A 19,553-nucleotide genomic window follows, 5' to 3' on the forward strand; every position below is an offset into this window, starting at 1 on the left:
GACGGATTAAGCCTCTTCTTGGATCTGTAATCTCAGTGGAGAAAAGTGCAAGGTATCTGACAATTTTGTCACCAGGTGCAGCAGTGCAAAGGAGAGACAGCTGAGCCACTTCCAGAAAAGTTAGTACAGCTTCCTAGAGGAGCAACAGGCAACTGTCAACCGAGCACTTCTGTAGCCCCTTGAACCTCATCCACTATAGAGAGGAACTCCTATAGAGAGGAACATCAGCCATGTGGTGATGTGGCAAAGACTAGCAAGTGAAGCTACGAGGCAGGGCAGTGATCCTTCTGCCAGGCAGCTATAAATTGTCATCCCTGGCACCAGGGCACCAGCCTGGATGCCTATGAACACATGGGGAGGAATGCTGCTCGCCCGCGGCAGGTGGGCAGTGTGCATCCATCAGCTTCACTGGCACATTTTGGGTGACAACATGTTAGATAGTTCAACTCCAATAAAACTAATGGTTTCATAAAGAGATTTATTCAGATATTTAAGTTTGTATTTCCACTGAGGACTAATTGAGATTAAAACTATTGTAATTAACACTAAAAGCTTAATCTGAAATGAGTTTGCCTGAGTAAGGATGGACTCCAAGCTACACTAAAACACAGTTTTACAGACAAAAACAGCAACTGCTGTGAAAATGAGAGCATTCTTTGGCAAGAAATGAAATTAAACCATGTTGAAAATATTTAAAGCAATGCATATTACCATAAAAACAAACCTTAATTACTCTATCACATTACCAGGAGGGATTGTTAACTCCCTCTGAAACACATCATATCAGTCATCCAATAAAGTTTTAATGATCAATCTAAGCTGAAAGAGAATCAAGCCATAACTTCTTCAGATTCCTCGTAACTACTCACAGAATATGATCTGTTATTTGTCCCTGAACCATAAGCTTAACACATAGGTTGCTACTTTGAAAGTGTCTGAAATTCAGTATATACCTATTCCAGCGCACTTTTAAAAATCTCTTTGCAGCTTCTTGCTGAAGAAGCAAAAATTCAGTTGCCAAGAAGAAAAGTCGAGAAAAGGCCAAATGCAAAAACTACAAGGAAAACTTTTTTTGCAAAAACTTTAAAACCCAGCATTGTTGTTCACTACACAACCAAGGCTTTACCTAGTCAGTACTCACATCAGCTTAACTTCACTAGTGTGAACCTGCAATCAATTGAGCAGAATCCCTGTGGCAAACTGTGACTGAGCTTTACTCAGCAGGGCACTGACTTGAGTCTCTCTTCTTTAATATCAATTTTCATGAAACGTGTAAGACCTTAATAGTTCTGAGACCTCAAAACCTCAGTCAAATTTGGTTGAAATTGGCTATCAGGTTCTGAAATTACTAGAAGACTGTCAGATAAGCAGCTGGATAGAGGAACAGAAGCAGAGCATAATTAAGTAATTTGTCTTTACTTATAAAAACAGTTTAAAGGAAAAGGGGCACATTGAAAGTAGGCCATGAATCAAAGAAAAAGTTCCTACTGATGTTCCTATTCGATTATCAAGAGTCTTCCAAAGACGGTGGTGGAAATGTCATCCCTTGATACCTTTCCAATGTCACTTGACAAAGCATCTGTGAATATATGACAATAAATTAGCCTGTAGTCAAAGTATTTTTATGGTGAATAATTAATATTTTTGATAGAATTGGTAGACTATATACAGAGACGGTTCCTTGTCATATCACTCTTCATGTGAGCAATATATTTGCATACATATATATGTATGCATATATATATACAAAAGTTTATCAAGGTATGAAACAGTTTGTAAATGAAAATCTCTTTCAGTAAGTCTTCTTAGGATATAAACAAACGTCACTGTATCAGAATGGAAACCCATAAGGCTTAAACAGGACACTATAGGTGTTAGACCAAAAATGTGTCCCTGTTGGGCTGTTTATTAAACCACCATTTCAAAGAAGTACAATGAAAATAATTTGTTTCACTTAACATTGGTACCTGAATGACTCATTCCCAAAGTCAGCCTGAGTGTCTGGCTATAGGTACTTTGCCATTATTTATTCTGAGGAAGAACAATCTTCACTATCTCCTCAAAGCATTAATGGATAGCTTTATGGAAAAAAATGCAACCTGGCAGTTAATGAAAATCTCTTTACTTGTACAGCTGTCTGCCAGTGTTCACTGTGTGCACATTTACAAAAAAAAGGAATATCCTTTACTCAGTCCCTCTGTCAATATAAAGCAAACTAATTTCCTTATGAAGAACTCAGTTCAAATTAGCTTCTCCTCAACATCTTTAGTATTAAACACCATCTTTGCTGAAATTCCTCGTCTGACATTTGGAGTTGTGTTTCATTTTGTTTCACAGACCTAACTACTGCAGTCTTCAACTGCTCTGAGCCCCACAGTGTGCACAGACATATGGTGATGAGGTTTGGTAATGTAAATGCAACATTCATTACAGGGTCACTGGCTGGGAGGTGGTGTTAAGATTCTGGGATCACAAAAGCTAAAAGTACGATCATGTAGTTAGTTGCAAAAAGGCTCAAACATTCACTGGGATGTACAGCCACAGAGCCATAATACATAAGGATTATGTTAAACAAATATCACCTCGCTCTTAAAAAAAGGTAAAAAACTCTATTGAATGCCATATTCACAGATCAGTTCTGATTTTTACTAAGGTTTTATATTCAGCTTTTTATTAATGGCAATGCCAAAGAGCAAAAGCAGGGAATGCCTTGGCATGCACAAAAGAAAATCCCATCTGACTACTTATCGGTAAACAAGAGGGAACATTTGCCCTTTTAGGAAATTTTTAGGTGGCTACACAATGCTGTGGGGTTTCTAGGTGCTCACATCAGTAGTAGCTAGAGGTAGGACAGGTATTACTGCTTTCCTTAAAATAATGGAGTACGTGAAAGATCAAGTTTAACAGTCTAAAATGGCTCTTAAATTCTTATTTAAGTTAGCAGATGAAAAAAATTATCTTTTGAAATGTGAATATCCAAAGTCCTACAGAAGTTAATGGCCACTTCACATTTTCAACATCACAGAATCACAGAATGTTAGGGATTGGAAGGGACCTTGAAAGATCATCTAGTCCAATCCCCCTGCTGGAGCAGGAACATGTAGATGAGGTTACACAGGAAGGTGTCCAGGCAGGTTTTGAATGTCTCCAGAGCAGGAGACTCCACAACCCGTCTGGGCAGCCTGTTCCAGTGTTCTGTCACCCTCACTGAGAAGAAGTTTCTTCTCATACTTAAGTGGAACCTCCTGTGTTCCAGTTTGTACCCATTGCCTCTTGTCCTATCATTGGTTGTCACCGAGAAGAGCCTGGCTCCACCCTCATGACACTCACCATTTACATATTTACAAACATTTGAAAAGATCTGGAAATTTTTAATTATAAGCCAAGCATAGGCCCCCAAGGTGAAAGTCTAATGCTGCTCAAGTCAGTGGTAACCTGCCTTCAAACCTGCCCGTCTGCTGCAACATCATCAAGATTTCACCAGCAGGTTTTAAGAGATTCTTCACAAGTTAACCAGAGCCGTATCCTTCTGGGTTGAGCCACCTCTCAACTTCAAAAACCTGGTTTGATTTCAAAGCTTGACAGAAAGCTGCGTGAAAACACAGAACTATCACTGAGGACAGAGGAGCTCTACCCAAGCAACTCCATCCCTCTGTACTGGTGTCCTTCTCCCACGGCTGCCGGCGTGGGCCAGGTGTCGGGGCCAATGTGCTTTTGTACAGACTACGAGTAATTTCCTTCTCTCCTGGCAGCACCTCAGAAGAGCTAGGAACTGATGAGCAGACGACAGAAAGAATTCTGCTTGTGAACCATGCCAGACTTCTGACAATGTTTAACTACCCATGTAAAAAAAGTTTACATGATATGGAGACTTAGTTACAGTACATTGCAATGAATCTTTCCATCCATGTTGCCTACAGGACCATTAAAAAGATTTTTTTTTTTTTTTTTTCAGTGCAGCTGAAGAAAATTCACTAAAGATTCCAGTTTTGCTATGTGCATTTGGCAAACTGTTTTATGGGACTTGCAGCCTAAAGCCCCAGAGAACTGCTTGGTTTTGTGAATTTTTCTCTTAGGGACAACTCATGGCATCATCACAGATTTTTCTCTTTCTAGTCACAGTCCTGCACAGATGTACCGACATCAGGAACTTCCAAAAGAATTCAGATCTGCTGCCCCAAGCCACAGGGGACACAGGGATGAAAGCAGAATAACGGGGAAGATTAATGATGCCTCCTCGGAACAATACAATGCAAAATGAAATGCAGATTAAAACAAAGGGGAAATTTAGGTAATTTTACTTGCAAAGTGAATTGAAAGCTGCCATTTCAGCCAGCTAGCCTGCATGTTGCCTTTGTTTTCAGTTACCCAGTCATGTTTAAAACAACTCTTACCTGCATTCTCTGCACTTCAGTGAATTAAATTACTCAATCTACTATTTATTTAGAGAAGTTTTATCATTCTGTGTCATGAGCAATTCTAAATAGATGCTGCTAAGAACTAGTTCCTTCAGTTTAAAGGCAAAACTCTTATTGTTGTCCAGAAAGGTCTGAAGGACTAGTGCATGGGGGCAGCTGATCAGTCTTTTGGCCTTTTGTCCTACTGAAGAAATTATCAAAGCTACAGTGAAAGTTGCTTTAATACAAATATGCCTGGAATTAATTTCTTCACCTCCTGGCTCAAAGATAACATCAGAAAAAGTGTGTCTAAAAATCTCTCTCTTGAGTGAAGTTAGACTTAAGGTGTCAAACTCAAGATGCTGAGGCAAATGAAAGTGGGTCTCAGAGCAGACCACTGCTTCTCAATTTCAGGTCCTGAGGCCTTGCTGAAATTCAGTGTTCTGGTGTCCTTTCACTGCTAAAAACCACCATGATGATAATACCAACAACCTTGATAATGGTGATTAGAGCACTTAGAACTCAGAAAGGATGCGCAAGATGAAATCTGATCCAGGATTACTCTCCTATATTTCTGCAGGTAAGCTGCATTTAAGTTGTGCTTGAAGCAAGCAAGAGGTGTTTTACGATTTACCCTAAGTTCAAAATCACTCTCCTACAACCACTGAGAACAAGTATTAATGCTACTTTGGAAAAGCCAGGATATATGCTGGCCTGAAAATAAGAAACATGCGACTTCAAAATATGTGTGATGAGCAAAGACCTTCCAAAATTACCAAGAAAATTAAACTGTAGGATGCTTGTTTCTACTATTGACTTTGGGCAATAGTAGAAACTTTGACTTTTGCCTGCTCTAATCCATGACCAACAAGCTGGTGTCCTCTAGAAGGTGAGATGCTCAAAGTTTTACAGGGTGTTAGACCTACTGCATTATTTCTGAGCTCTGAAAGGTTTTGTGAAATGCTGGCAAGTGCTTCCTATACAAATATTTCTGCTTTTCTACAAGAACAACTGTGGATTTCTAAATCAACAGTTTGGATTGTTGAAATAAATCCGTATTTGTCAAACTGCATTTCTGTGTATATGTTTGCTTTCAATGGCAAAATGCTGTATAAGGAACATTAAAGTAAAAGGTGATCAATCAATCACACACATGATGAAAAACTCTTTCAAAAGTTTGGTGCTAGTTTTATACCTCCTGGCATGATCAGAGTTGCTTCTACATATATGCAGTTGGCACAAAAAATAAAAAATGTGAGTAAAAAGGTATTTATGGTAGGAAATTTTTTGTGTGTGCTCTCTTTTCTCAATCTATGAGAAAATTCCTTTTTTTTTTTACATTATTTGAAATAAATCAGGAACATTTTAATCCTCAATAAACATATCTTGAAGTTAGTTACTCCTCTTCTGCAACACTGTTATAAAGATCTGCAGAAACAGAAGGATGTTCCTTGGCATATATTTTTTTTGTCAATGAAAACTATCACACTTGAGCCCACAGAGTTAAGTGTACATTAACCAGTCTTGTTCACACTTGTTCAGCGAGTAGTTCCATTAAAATGAATGAAACATCTACTGTTTCAGCAGTATCTTGATCCAGAGCCTAAAAACCTCTCCTAATGTCAGTATAAATAATGAAAATAGAAAAATATACTGTGCCATCAGTGAAATCTGAAATATCAGTATGTTGAACTGGATTTCAAGCTAACTTGAACTCTATGATTAAAAACTGGAAGAGTGAATTTCATTTTAGTGGACTGAAGTGGCATGTTGTTCATAAGGCATCATCTTGAATCATCTCTTACTTCTTACACTTTGTAAGACAGCTTATTAGTGTTTTGCAGTTTGCAAACTAAGATGTGTTTTATATCCTGGAACCCAAATATCTGCAAAACGTTCTGCTTTGGCCTCTTTCATATGAGCTTTTGGTATCAAGACAGGCAGCCAGTCATCTTATTGAGTTCTCTATGAAAAACAGATATTCCCTCTATGTCAATCTTGTGTACATCACATTGAGTATTTTCATTAAGGGATATCATTACATTTTGTATCTACATATACAGTTGAATGTTTCAAAATCTATATCCTGTAGAGCAACATAAAGAGATGAAAAGAAATTTTAACTTCTGCAATAGCAACAGCTAGAGCCAGTCAGTTTTTATTTGAGCTCAGAGTATACAGCTATTGAAGACATCTTCAGTACTTGGTGTAACAGCTGTGATTCCTGCACGTATTTTGCCAATGGGAAGACAAGCATTTTCCTGAGTAACTAATCATACCTCCAAGGGGCTGCATTAGCAACATACGCATCCTTTTAAGGCAGTAGAGAATGCCATTCTGCTACAAACTTGACCTCAGTGTAGAAGAGCCAGGCCCTTAGAGTCGTGATTTCAAGCAGCACTACCCACACCTTTCACCTCAGTCACGTACTAAGATCTTTACTTCACCACCATGGGAAAAGAAGTATGAACAAGTTAATTTCTGCCTTTACATTTTTCATTATTTCAGCAGTTCCTGAAGTTTGATATATAGAAAGATCTTGTTAGAGACTGATTATAGGCTCGCTGCCAGAAAGATCAAATAAGAAATTTTAAGGTTCATCAACCATATGGATATGTCTTGGCTTTTTCGGGAACATAGTTTTCCCTGAAGATTTCCAGCAATTTGAAGTTCTACTATATTGAGTAGAATTTGTAGTAATTTCAGGTAAATTTAGGATGACTGTGAGACTCAGCACAGAAGTGCACAAAACTGTCCACAATTTTCCAAAAGTACTAAGTTATTTGATGTTGTATTTCTTTATCTTGTGTGATATTTTCACCTGTAGAATACATTAGATAGCAATTATTATTGAATTATATTGTTTAAGGTTTGTTACACATTTGATTAGCAGCAATCAAATATTTCTTGAAAAAAATGGTTTTGTCTTCCAGCCTCGTGTCTGAACTGTAACACCAACAGCCCACTCCCACCCCCCAACACACTCATGTTTTACAACTGTATCTTGAAGATCTTCTTACCTACTTGTATTTGTTTTGTGTTGGACAAGAGACATAATGCTCCATATCTGGCAGCTAGATACATACCTGACAGGGTGACTAACATGTAAAGGTTCATCTGCTTGGCTGCCAGGAAATCCAGATGAAAATCAACTCTCTCATCCTCTTGTAGATGAACAAAGGTTCAGGGGCTGTCTTCGGTTTCTGGAACCACTGCAGAGGACCTTCCTTCTGGGATCTCTACCCTATTTTTAAACTTTACTGAACTGGCCTCCAGGCTAAACAACTGTTACAAGGGGACTAACTGAGGTACCCTTGGCATGATTGCAGAAGCCTTAGTTCCTCAGTGAACTGGGTTAAAAACTCATCCCAGAAATTGCTACACATGAAGTAATGGCTGTTGAACACAAGAACAACTATTCCTCTGAGCAGTTAAACTAAGGATTTACCAGATCACGCTCGCAGGAGGCAAAAGGAGGTGGCTCTATGTTTTAACAGTGCACCTGTCTCACTACCTCACCATTTCCACTCTTTCAAGTGCTCTAATCCAGTGAAGCCCTGTGCAAAGGGCTCCACAACCGCATGTCAGTTCAAAGCTCTGGCAAGAAATAACCTTCTACATTTGAAAATCCTCCTTCAAGTCCTCCCCATCCATACCCGAAGGAAGAATGGGATGGATAGAACAACATGTTTATCCCTTGTACACTGTTGCTGAAGTTTGTGAATTAGGAATTTCTCCTAAAATAAAAAATTGCCCTGAAAGTATTCTAAATTTTAGGTAGAAAAATGGAAAAGCAAAAAACTATAGTAATGCATACCACATAATAAGCAGCACCTAAAACAAGGCACTCAAAGCCTCTACAGAAAGAGATATATTAAGTGCATGATGACATTCACCAAATCTAATTCTTCAAGCTCTGTGAGCTTAGAGAAATGGGAGCGGAAAATACCAGTGCTACAGAATAAAGAACATTGTTTTCCAGCAGTTTATTCATTTCAGTCCCTGAGAAGGCTCCCTATGACTTTCAAGAGAGCTCGGCACACTTTTATATGAATTAGATTTCCCTTGTAGACTGATATGCATTTGATGTCCGAGTTAAAGAATATTAAAACCCCTAAGAAACACAAAATTTCCTAGAACCTACCTCCTGCCCTGCCTTTATGCCCCCAAAGCATCCCTGATTAGAGGCATACAAATGTAATGAACTATTTTTTGGCAAGTTTTGCTCATCACTTAAATGTTCATTACATTTTTTGAAAGCAGAACAAGTATGTTTGATCAAAACCGAATCTTGGAAACATTGCTGGGAAGCTAGCTACTAAAAGACCTACTACAGAAACAACACCAAAAAAAAGGGAATTCATGTCAAGTGGGAGAGCAACTCTCTCATTAATTTTCACAATTATTATGGACATGTAAAAATCAGCACTGTAGCATCTAAGTAATAACTGCTGATGTATTGCACCCCGCAAGCTTTTCTTGAAGGAACACAGAGGACAAAACTTGCCAGCCAGTTATATTCTTATTGAAGTACCATCAAGACATAGGGATAAGTCACTAGGGCTGCAGGAGTGTTGTCTCACCCGATGAGGACTCTGTGGCGCAGCACATGTACATGTGCACAGCCTCCCCGCTTCCGCCTACTCCTGCATTTGGCATCAAGACAAAACAGAGGGTGTTGGCAAAGGCAGAAGAAGCTCAAGAGGAAACCACAGCTTCTCTAAAGAGCAGAGGTTGCAGCCTCTAGAAACAAGTGCAAAGGCACAGGCCATCCACAGCACTAAATATATGGTACAGAGCACAGATGCATCCAGCAGATGCAAACTTCCCACACATTAATGTGAAAACCTTCCAAATCTTTCCCCCACTTGTCATGCTTTGTTCAGGGAGCTCGTGGTGCGTTGACCCTGGCTGGACACCAGGTGCCCACCAAAGCTGCCCTATTACTCTCCTCCTCAGCTGGGCAGGGGAGAGAAAACAATGAAGAGCTCGTGGATTGAGATAAGGACACAGAGAGACCACTCAACAGTTACTGTCACGGACAAAAACCAGACTCAACCTGGGGAAAATTAATTTATTACCAATAAAATCAGAGTATGATAATGAGAAATAAAAACTAAATCTCAAAACACTTTCCCACTCCTTCCTTCTTCCTGGGCTCAACTTCACTCCCAGTTTTCCCTGCCTCCTCCTCCTGAGCAGCACAGGGGATGGGGAATAGAGGTTGTGGTCAGTTCATCACATCTTGTTTCTGCTGCTTCTTTTTCCTCAGGGGGAGGACTCTTCACACTCTTCCTCTGATCCAGTGTGGGGTCTCTCTCACAGGAGACAGTCCTCCACAAACTTCTCCGACATTAGCCCTTCCCATGGACTCCAGTTCTTCATGAACTGCTCAAGCATGGGGTACAGTTCTTCAGGAACAGATTGCTCCAGCATGGGTCCCTCATCAGCTCACAAGTCCTACCAGCAAACCTGCTCCAGCCTGGGCTCCTCTCTCCACGGGTCCACAGGTCCTGCCAGGAGCCTGCTCCAGTGTGGGCTCTCCACAGGGTCACAGCCTCCTTTGGGCATCCACTTGCTCTGGTGTGGGGTCCTCCATGGGCTGCAGGTGGATCTCTGCTCCACCATGACCTCCATGGGCTGCAGGGGAATCTCTGCTCTGGTGCCTAGAGCACCTCCTGCCCCTCCTTCTTCTCTGACCTTGGTGTCTGCAGAGTTGTCTTTCTCACATATTATCACTCCTCTCTTCAGTTGTAGTTGTGCAGGTTTTTTTTCCCCTTCTTTAAATACCTTATCCCAGAGGCACTTCCACCATCACTGATGGGCTCAGCCTTGGCCAGAGGTGGGTCCATCTTGGAAGTGGCTGGCACTGGCTCTACTGAACATGGAGGAAGCTTCTGGCATCTTCTCACAGAAGCCACCCCGGTAGCTCCCCTGCTACCAAAACCTTGCCACACAAACCCAACACAGAGCATATCCTTCTCCAAGCAGACAGAACTTCAACCTAATGCTCTACATAAATATGATCACAAAGAAGTTTACCGTAAAGAGTAAAACCTGAATGCATAAAACCCCCCTAGTTCAAATACAGAAAGAAAACTGTCAGCATCACTCGCTCTCTCTTCTGTAACTGCACATGCATAAAGTATCTTTAACCCACATGATGACAGCTATGACAATTACATTTTATTTAAAGTGTATGACACTGCTTTTAGATTTAGATGCTCTCACAGTATTTTAAATGTAATATAAATATATTATTGCTGTAGTCATGTTGTGCTTCCTGACCGTATTTCCTTAAAACGTGATGTACACACCAAGAAGACTTAGTCCCCGCTCCAGGGATATATTAAATACCTTGGGAACACACTGCCCCAAGCAACGGTTCTTTTTGATATCCCTATACAAGAATATGTCCAGAGTTTTCACTATCCCCTGGAGTAGTTCCCAGAATAATGTCAGGAAATTTCTAGGCCTTTCTGTATAAGTAAGTTTTTCTAAGATACACTTTGGGAATAGACTCTAGAAGCAGATGGATCACAAACACTGGAGCCCAGCAGGAAACATTATTAGCAAAGTCAGCATTTCCACACTTGCACTTCCTTAGGACCTTTTCTTTTTGTTGTTGTTAAAAAGAGTTATTCATAAAAAACTAACATCATCCATTTTGGTCTTCTGAACAGTCTCTTAGTTGTATCTGGGGCATCTCACTATATTTACCTGATACCTTCATCCTGTTTACCTTCATGCTGGTTCCTGAATTTGTGCTAGAGATACAATGCTCTGCCTCATTTGATTAAACAAATAGTTAAACTTCACCTCACTTTCTTGTCAATGTGAGAACACCAAAATGATCCTTGAACAAAAACGTGTCTCTTGTCCTTTTTAGCAGAAACATCCCTTAGAGATGTAGCAAGCGGGCTATTCCAGAAAATAAAGTGGCAAAACAGAGAGAAGTCAGTGATGAATCTCAAGGCCTATTAATTGCAGTTCCCTTGGGAACTGTACTGTGTTTTGCTTGACATAACAAAAGATAGATAGGTGTGAATTACACTCTATGGGAAAGTGAATATGGGAGCATATTAAAAAGCAGTACCCAGGTCCTGCCCTCTGAACCAAGTTGTGCTCTATCCCACGTACGATGTTTATCAAAACTTTTCAGCACCGAAAAGAATGAAATATATTCAAAGGAAAATAGACTGGCCAATATCTGGGGCATAGGTCTTTGATTCTTTAAGATTTTCTAAAAGGCTATAAAAATAAGTGATTTTTAAAGTATTTAATATCAACATAAAATACTTACTTACTGCATTGAACTTAAACATTCTGTAACTACAATAATTTCATATTTACATCTGACATAACTATGCATCAAAATTTACATAAACATTTGCTTGAACATAATTGCACTTGCAAGCATTCTCTCCCACTAATATTTAAACTTTTATCTCAAAGTATTCTGAGAGAAACCATTGGTGTATAGCTAAAAAATGTGGCAAGCATGAAAAACAGTATTTCAACAATTCTTCAACTTATTGTTGTGTCAGCACAAAAAAGGCCATACTTCATAAAAAATAAAACATCTCTAGGGTGTATGAAACAAATTGCTTTTAACGCAGCAGTTTTGGCTCATATTAAAAACATAAGGAGATTAATTTCTTTCTGAAGGTACAATGAGTTAACTCTGCCAACACCTAGAGAAAATGTTCTGATGCTCTTAAGCACTCCATAAAAACACCCAGATCCTAAAGTTATTATCTAGTGACCATGCAGATATCATTTGATAAGCTACCCATCTAATATTTAAAACTGATGTAACAGATTACTTTTTGCAAGCTTTCAGGTAGAATAAAGAAACTTCATTTCTAATTTCATCCTAAATAAGTCTTTTTCATAAACCTACATCATTTTCAGGATACAATCATCCAGTTTGATCTGATATTAGAAGCAAAGTGTCAATAAATACATGCATTTTTATACTCTTTTACAAATGAATATTGAATAGAATACTGCCACCTTTTGGCTACGATCTGGACTTAAAAAAGAGACTTGTCTGTAAAAGTTCTAAAAACATTTGACATAATAATTATTCTAAAGAATTCAGTATGTCAACAGGCTGCTGTTATGCTTATCATTAACATATTGTTGATGTAAGACTAAAACTTTTCCTACTCAACTGCATAGTAGTATCCTATTGTTTCTCGATAATGAGCAAGCACTTTCACAAGGGCTTTTGTCTTTAGCAGAAAAGAAGCAGGCATAGCTTTGACATCAAGCTAATGGAATTACTACTTTACAATCATGGTAATTCCTCTACTGCTTAGAGGAATATAATACTTTTGTGCAACTCATACACTCTACTTCATAAATATTGACTCACTAACTGCTTCTCAGACAATACTTACTGGAGAATTGTTGAGTATAATATTAACATATAAGCTTTTTAAAACATAGGGGAAAGGCACATAAGTGTTTCAGCAACCTCCGAAAGAAAGGCTCTTACCATGAACAAACAATGCCACTAGAAAATACGGAAGAATACAGGGCCTGGGATTTGGGGTTAATCTGTAGTAAGTGTTCCAAATCATTATAGAGAGATTCTCCCAACTGCGAGCTAATCAGGTTTCAATTTAATTCATTTATACTGAATAAATTAAAAAAGAGGATTTGATCCATCTTTGGGGGAGAGTTTGCTGATTACAAAGTTTAGGAAAACTAGCATTCCCTTTTTGTTTCAGTATTTGTTTTATGAATTGGAGTGATTGACTATCAAGCTACGTGGAAACTATTTATATAGAAAATTAGCCCTTCATACTTAAACAAGTACAGAAACAATTTCACTTTAGACACTCTTTTCCCCATATGCTCCATTCAAAATTATTTTTACTAAAATAATACGAAAAGGACAACTACTACTATTTACAAACTACTTTATTTTGGAAACAAAATTTTAAGCAGCATTTAATTTTGACAAATAGCCTTCACTAACCTTTACAAATTTGCCTGTAGGGATAAAATGACAAATGACTCTCACAATGGGGCTCATTAGACTCCTAACATGGCCCTTCAGGAAATACTATTTCAGATTATATCAGCAAGTCCATTTTTCAGGGCCTAATAACTCTGCTTGAAAAAAATAACCAACCAAAAAAAAAAATCAAAACAAAAAACCTCACACACACCTTCCCTGTGGGATGAAACTTTACACATAACTCCGTGAACAAAAGCTGCTTCGACAACTTAAAATGCATCAGTTTCATAACATTCTGTGCCTGTATGCAGCTCATGATGCGTGCATTTCTGAAACACAATACTGTAAACTATTAGCATAGGCAACTGAAATGTTTTCAGTGTTTTGGGAGGGGAAAGGAAAACTGGACCTCTTATACAAATTTCTTTAAATATCTTAAGGAGATTTAGCATAGTGGGGAAAACACTCTGGTGCTGCAGGCAGCAATATTCTGTTACACTAACGGTCTGGTCCAAATCTTATATCTGTTTCTGATCCTCTAAAACCCACTGAAATCAACTGATCCTTCCCAGTGCCTTCAACAGGTTTGGATCAAACTACCCAAGATTACATCATGCCACAGGAGAATAGTCTATAAGGATGTGATATTGGATATTTAGAAATACCAGTCTCGTTAAGTCAGGATGGAATAATTGTTGAGATCTAAGATGTAATATTCTGTTGACTGAAAACACTAACACAAAATGTGCAGATCAATATGGTATTATGCATACAACATTGAGAAAGGAAAGCCACCTTTCCCTTCGCCTTCCTCACTGAGGCTGTATTTAGAATTGGAATTCTGAGCCAGTTTGTATCGGGAGAGGCAATCGCAGCATCTAAGTCAGCAGCTGATCTGCCTTTACTGTCAAAGGAGAAGCTCATGACCACAGGTGAACGTAGACATTTGACAGGTGTGCCTATAACTTTCATTTTCCACTGCTCATTCCTGAAGCAGCCAGCTGTGCCTTTGTTTATTGCAGTATTTGCTATTAAAGCCCATGTTAAGTGGTGTACTCAGTGGATGTATGTTAATAACAAGTTAATAACTTCACATACTCCTTTAGTAATAACAATTACTTCTCACTGCAGGCTGTATCTTCCCCTTTTTTATTCACTTGTTTAACTTCCTTGTTATAAAATCTTCCAAAATGCTCTCAAAATCAAATTTGCAGAGAGTTCAAAGTGCCCAGGCCACACAGTACAACTGATTAACCGTGAGAATAGAAGAGCTGGGAAATCTGAGAACACCTGGTTCTCAAAACCCTTCACACAGAAATGGTAACAAATGTATAAATAGTGTCTCAAAAAAAAAAACCAAAAAAAAACAAAACAAAAAAAAACCACAAAAAAGACCCCCCAAAAAAAACAGAAAAAAAAAACCAAACCCCAAACAAACTTTGTTTGCTCTCTGCTCTGTATTCTACACTGAGAGGAACTTGCATTTTGTAAGGCGGTAATCTCTCCACTGTTGCATCTTCCTGCCTCTTTGGCTGTTTCTAGACTGCTCTGTGAGCTCTGTGGTGTCTCGTGGTCCCAGGTCCCCATATATCCAGACCATTTCTGTACACCTGGATTTCCTACCAAAGGAAAAAAGTGCACTTAGACCTCCTTCTGATATGGGAAAAAAAAGATGACAGAGTGCACAGGGAGTACAGAGCTCTTCATGAACATAGAGAATTAGTTTCTTTTTTGTCCATGAGCTACCTACTGTATTTTTTCTGCTTTACCTATCTGTAATAATTCAACTCATGTCTTGTTATGTCACTTGTTCCAGCGAATGTTTTAGTTGCTGTTTCCTTTGCCCATTTTTATCCGTATTTGGATCTGTTGTACCATCTCCGACGTTGTACCCCAAAAAACTTGTCCTTACCTTATTTGTTTGAGCTGCCTTTGTGTAATTTATTATCTCCATATGATCTTCTAGTAATATTCTTACACAACTTTATCTCATGTATCAATCATCATCCATTCTACATATTGTCCCACAATTATCACAATGAATGTAGGCTACTGCAGCTGTGCAAAAACAATGCCTTCAAAGACAGCTCTCAAACAAAAGAAGAGAAATGAACATCTTCACCGCAACCCCCACCCCCGTGAGAAATTCTGCTTTCCGCTGTCTTAAACTCATTACCGACTGGAGGCCCCTACAACAATTAAGTACTGCAAGAGACCAGACTGAGGTCAGATCTTTTCCTCTTTCCTTGGTTCTGCCACCAATCTATTGTGCTAGCTCTGAGTAAGTCTTTATCATCTCCCTGCTTCAATTTTCCTCCTCAACAAATGCGCCTAAAATGTTATCCCTCCTGGAGAAGTTAATTTGAGATGAGTACAGGGAGCACTGTAAGACTGGAATGTTTTTCTTGTAGTTAGCATGGTGACTCAGCCCACTTCCCATGGACAAAGCCCCAGAGCAGCGATGGTTTCTTTTTGTATTTTCAGGCATCTTTGGTGCATTACTGGTGTAGAAAAAAAAAAACAACAAAAACAACAAAAACCAACAAAACTTGAACAGTAGCAGGCAGCTGATAACTGGGTCTATACCTGCATGAATGTCTGAAACTGAACTTTTGAACTCTCGGGAAGACTGCTGCTGCCTACCAGCAACCAGTATGGTCTGGCTATAAATTTTGATAAAACTGGGACTAAGGAGTTGCACATCCCAACTCCTCCAATTAATGCAGAGACAGAACCCCCAATTAGGAGGCTGATCATGCATTGTGTTTCTCCACATAGACTATTTGAGAAAATGAGAGGCTAGGGGCCTCAAAGAAGAGCTCCCTGAAAAGAAGACAAGGCTTTGGAGGGAAGAAAGGGGCCTGGGAAGAAGGTGGTGAAAATCCCAGCTGGAGGAAAGATCCTGGAGATCAGGGGGTATGTGTGGAGATGACTGACAGGGGGTGCTCAGGGACCTTGGTTTGTAATATCCCAGGCCAGTAACTGCACACAGTAGCACACCACAATCCAACATGACTTGGTCCCCAGTGTTCCCAGACCAGCAGTGACCTCTCTGCTGGGAAGGAAAGCCAAGAGCTACTGACCTTAATGCTCGGGGCGGTGGGAGCAAGTGCCTGTGAGATAGTCTAGTTGGGCAAAAACTCTAATCTTGTTAGTACTTGAATAAATCTCAGTACTCAGATCCACTATGGGCTGTTGGTTACTCTGCTTTGCCCATGAACATTACAAGCTAGTATCCTGCAGCTGTAGCAGAGTCTCATCCTTCATGAAAAAGCTCAAAAAAATCTTCTGTTTCAAGAAACGCACCTACAAGCAACACAATGCTTTCAATTTGCAACGAGCACACCAAAGTCCTCATGAAACAAACACCCTCTCTGTTTTCTGTATATTAAAAAGACTTCAAAAATACTTTAAAATACTAAACTTGGGGGTAAACATCTTAAGCTAAAATAGCTTCAAGCCCTGAACAATGAGGAGAGGAAAAAATGTTTAAAGCCACAGTCAGAAAATATATCTGAGATGAAAAAAAGACCACGTAACAGGAAAAGAGGTTGTTAAACTTGTGGCTACAACCAGGTTTATATAAAATTCAGATGGTTTTCAAATGCTGTTTAAAAGCCTGGTGATATAAATATCTGTATCACCTTCAACTCAGATTTTCATGCACTATCATGCCACAAATGTTTAATTCTTCATAACTGAACCTAAACTGAGCCAACAGTCAAGAGCTGCTTGCTGTTCATCAGCAAGTTTTTTTCTATATATTAACTTATAAATAATATTCCCTGCAAGCTGCTGTACACTGATCGTATTGGAGCTTTTTCATAATACAACATTTTGTTTCCCCGAATACTTCCTGGACATATAACATTTGAAAATACTTCCTGCTGGGAAAATTTCTTCCCTCCCCCCTCTTACTTAACACATGATTTATTGTGCCTCTTAATGTATAATGCTATGTTGAAAAATAACTTCAGGACATGCATATTTCAAAAAACCTCATGTGTTTCTCTGATCTCCAATTCAAGTATACTTGAAGTCCAACAACTTTTCTCTAAATCTCTTTCCTGCAAACAACTTGGGATCAGAAAGCAAAGCTGTTTTCTTTCACGCTCATCCATCATCACCAATAATAAAGATTTGAGATTAAATGATGCCCTTCCTCACTGATTCCAATACTCTGGGATAAAAAGCTTTACTTACAATTTCCTCTGCCTTGTTTGGTATATTTAAAGTACACTATGTCATACTTAGAGAGCCAAATTCATTTATTCCTGAGCAATCCAACTAAGCTCACTAAAGTCTTCTGTAATTCCCAGATCTAGTTCTGTCTTCTAACAGGCCTCTCAAATCTCTCTTGAAAGCACAGAATAGGACAAGCTGGTAACAATGAAGATGCATTTACTATCTTCAAATCAAATTATACTTTCTCCTACCTTTTTCTGTTACCTTGAAGAACAAAATCAAAATTGTACCACAGGGGTGGAAAGATAAAAGACTACTTTCGTGTAAAAGATTCCCCCTCCACTCCTTTGATATACTGCATTCTCTAAAGCAATAGACAGGCTCAAAGACAAAAGACATATGAGACACATGTAATTATAATTTTAACTCTATCACATGGCAGTATATTATAATCCATGATGTATCCTTTAAGATGATGTCAGACAGCAGAAACATCTACATGTAGAAGAGATTCAACTCTTAAACTTTTTTTCTGACAGGTATCCTATATTTTTAAATTATCAGAAAGGGAATATTTTTCCCCACAAGTGGAACATACACATAAAACCCCTTTTGTTATAAAATCATTATGCCCTTGCTTCCTCTGTTCTTCATCACCTTTGTGGATGGAAAAAAAAAAAAAAAAAGTGTTCCATTTACTTGTTTTACAAAAACGTATGTTTAGTTGAAACCTCGAGAGAGAATGTATTAGAACCGACCAACTTCTAACCAAATGTTCACTTGACCCAAATTAGAGTTCCATAATTTTTTTTAATACAATAAATATTTGTAAAATATGGAAAATGACACACTGGAAGTTGAGGATAGAGCTTAATACCACTCATTGGTAAAGTACAATCGGGTAGGCATTACTGCCCTCACCTTTCTAATATGGCCATTCTCTCAAGTGAGGAAAACCCGCTTATACAAGTCCCACTAGTATAAACAGAGAGTAACTCCACTGATTTAATTATCATTCCATTAGACAAGTTCTTCACCAATATTCTTGCACCAGAAAAAGTGTTTCAAATAATTATAAGGTTTTAACGTGGTACTTCCATTTTGGACTCTCGTATTTCCTCCTTTACTTATTTTTACAAATAGTTTAAATAGCACATCAACATAGTCATCTTCTAATTTATCATAACTCAGCTGAATTATGAGATAAAAGTAGTGTAAATTTGACTGCTTTCCAGAAACAGTTGACAGCTCCAAGTTCTTATAGATGTCACATTCTTGATTTCAGGAATATTTTTATTTGAACAAGTGTAAAAATATTTATGGAATGCAAGAATTATTTCTCCCAATAACCAAATCTAAAAGAAAAAAGAAATATTATTTCTGAATTACAAATACCAAAATGAAAAAATAAACAAGTAGTTATGTAAGATTTCAATCGTATAGTCTATCTTCTGTGTCAAAGGATCTGAAAGAAGTTAATAGGTTAAATTTCCACTTGAAAATGTGAGACAGTAAAATATTTTACCATGATTTCCTAGTGATTGTTTAATTCTAACAATTCAAAGAATGTCGGATTACACCGCTTTGTTAAAAATAAGATAAAGTACAACCAATTATGTAAATGGAACCCTTTAAACAAATGTTCCTCCCTACTTAAGAACTACGAAATCAAAAGAGCCAGCCCAGGCAAGATACATTCCTGTTGATTTTCTTAAGATATTTTTCTAGACAACTGTAGCCAAATGGCTTTTATTTCATGAACCGGCCTAGAGATTTTAAGCAGATTGGTACTTAAGAATCTTAATTACAGTGCACTGAATTTCCAGAAGGGAAGCACTCCACTAGGTTAAAGCACTTTGGCTTCAAGTCTGGTCTATGTCCAAAATGAAATTTGGCCTAGAGATTACTATGCCTTGTACAAATCCTCAGCCAGGTGCTTTTGCAAGAGTTCAAAATAAACCCACATTTCCAGTTATTCAGTTAAGACTGGCTAAGACTGT

The sequence above is a fragment of the Nesoenas mayeri genome (assembly GCF_963082525.1).
Source record: "Nesoenas mayeri genome assembly, chromosome: 2".
NCBI lineage: Eukaryota > Metazoa > Chordata > Aves > Columbiformes > Columbidae > Nesoenas > Nesoenas mayeri.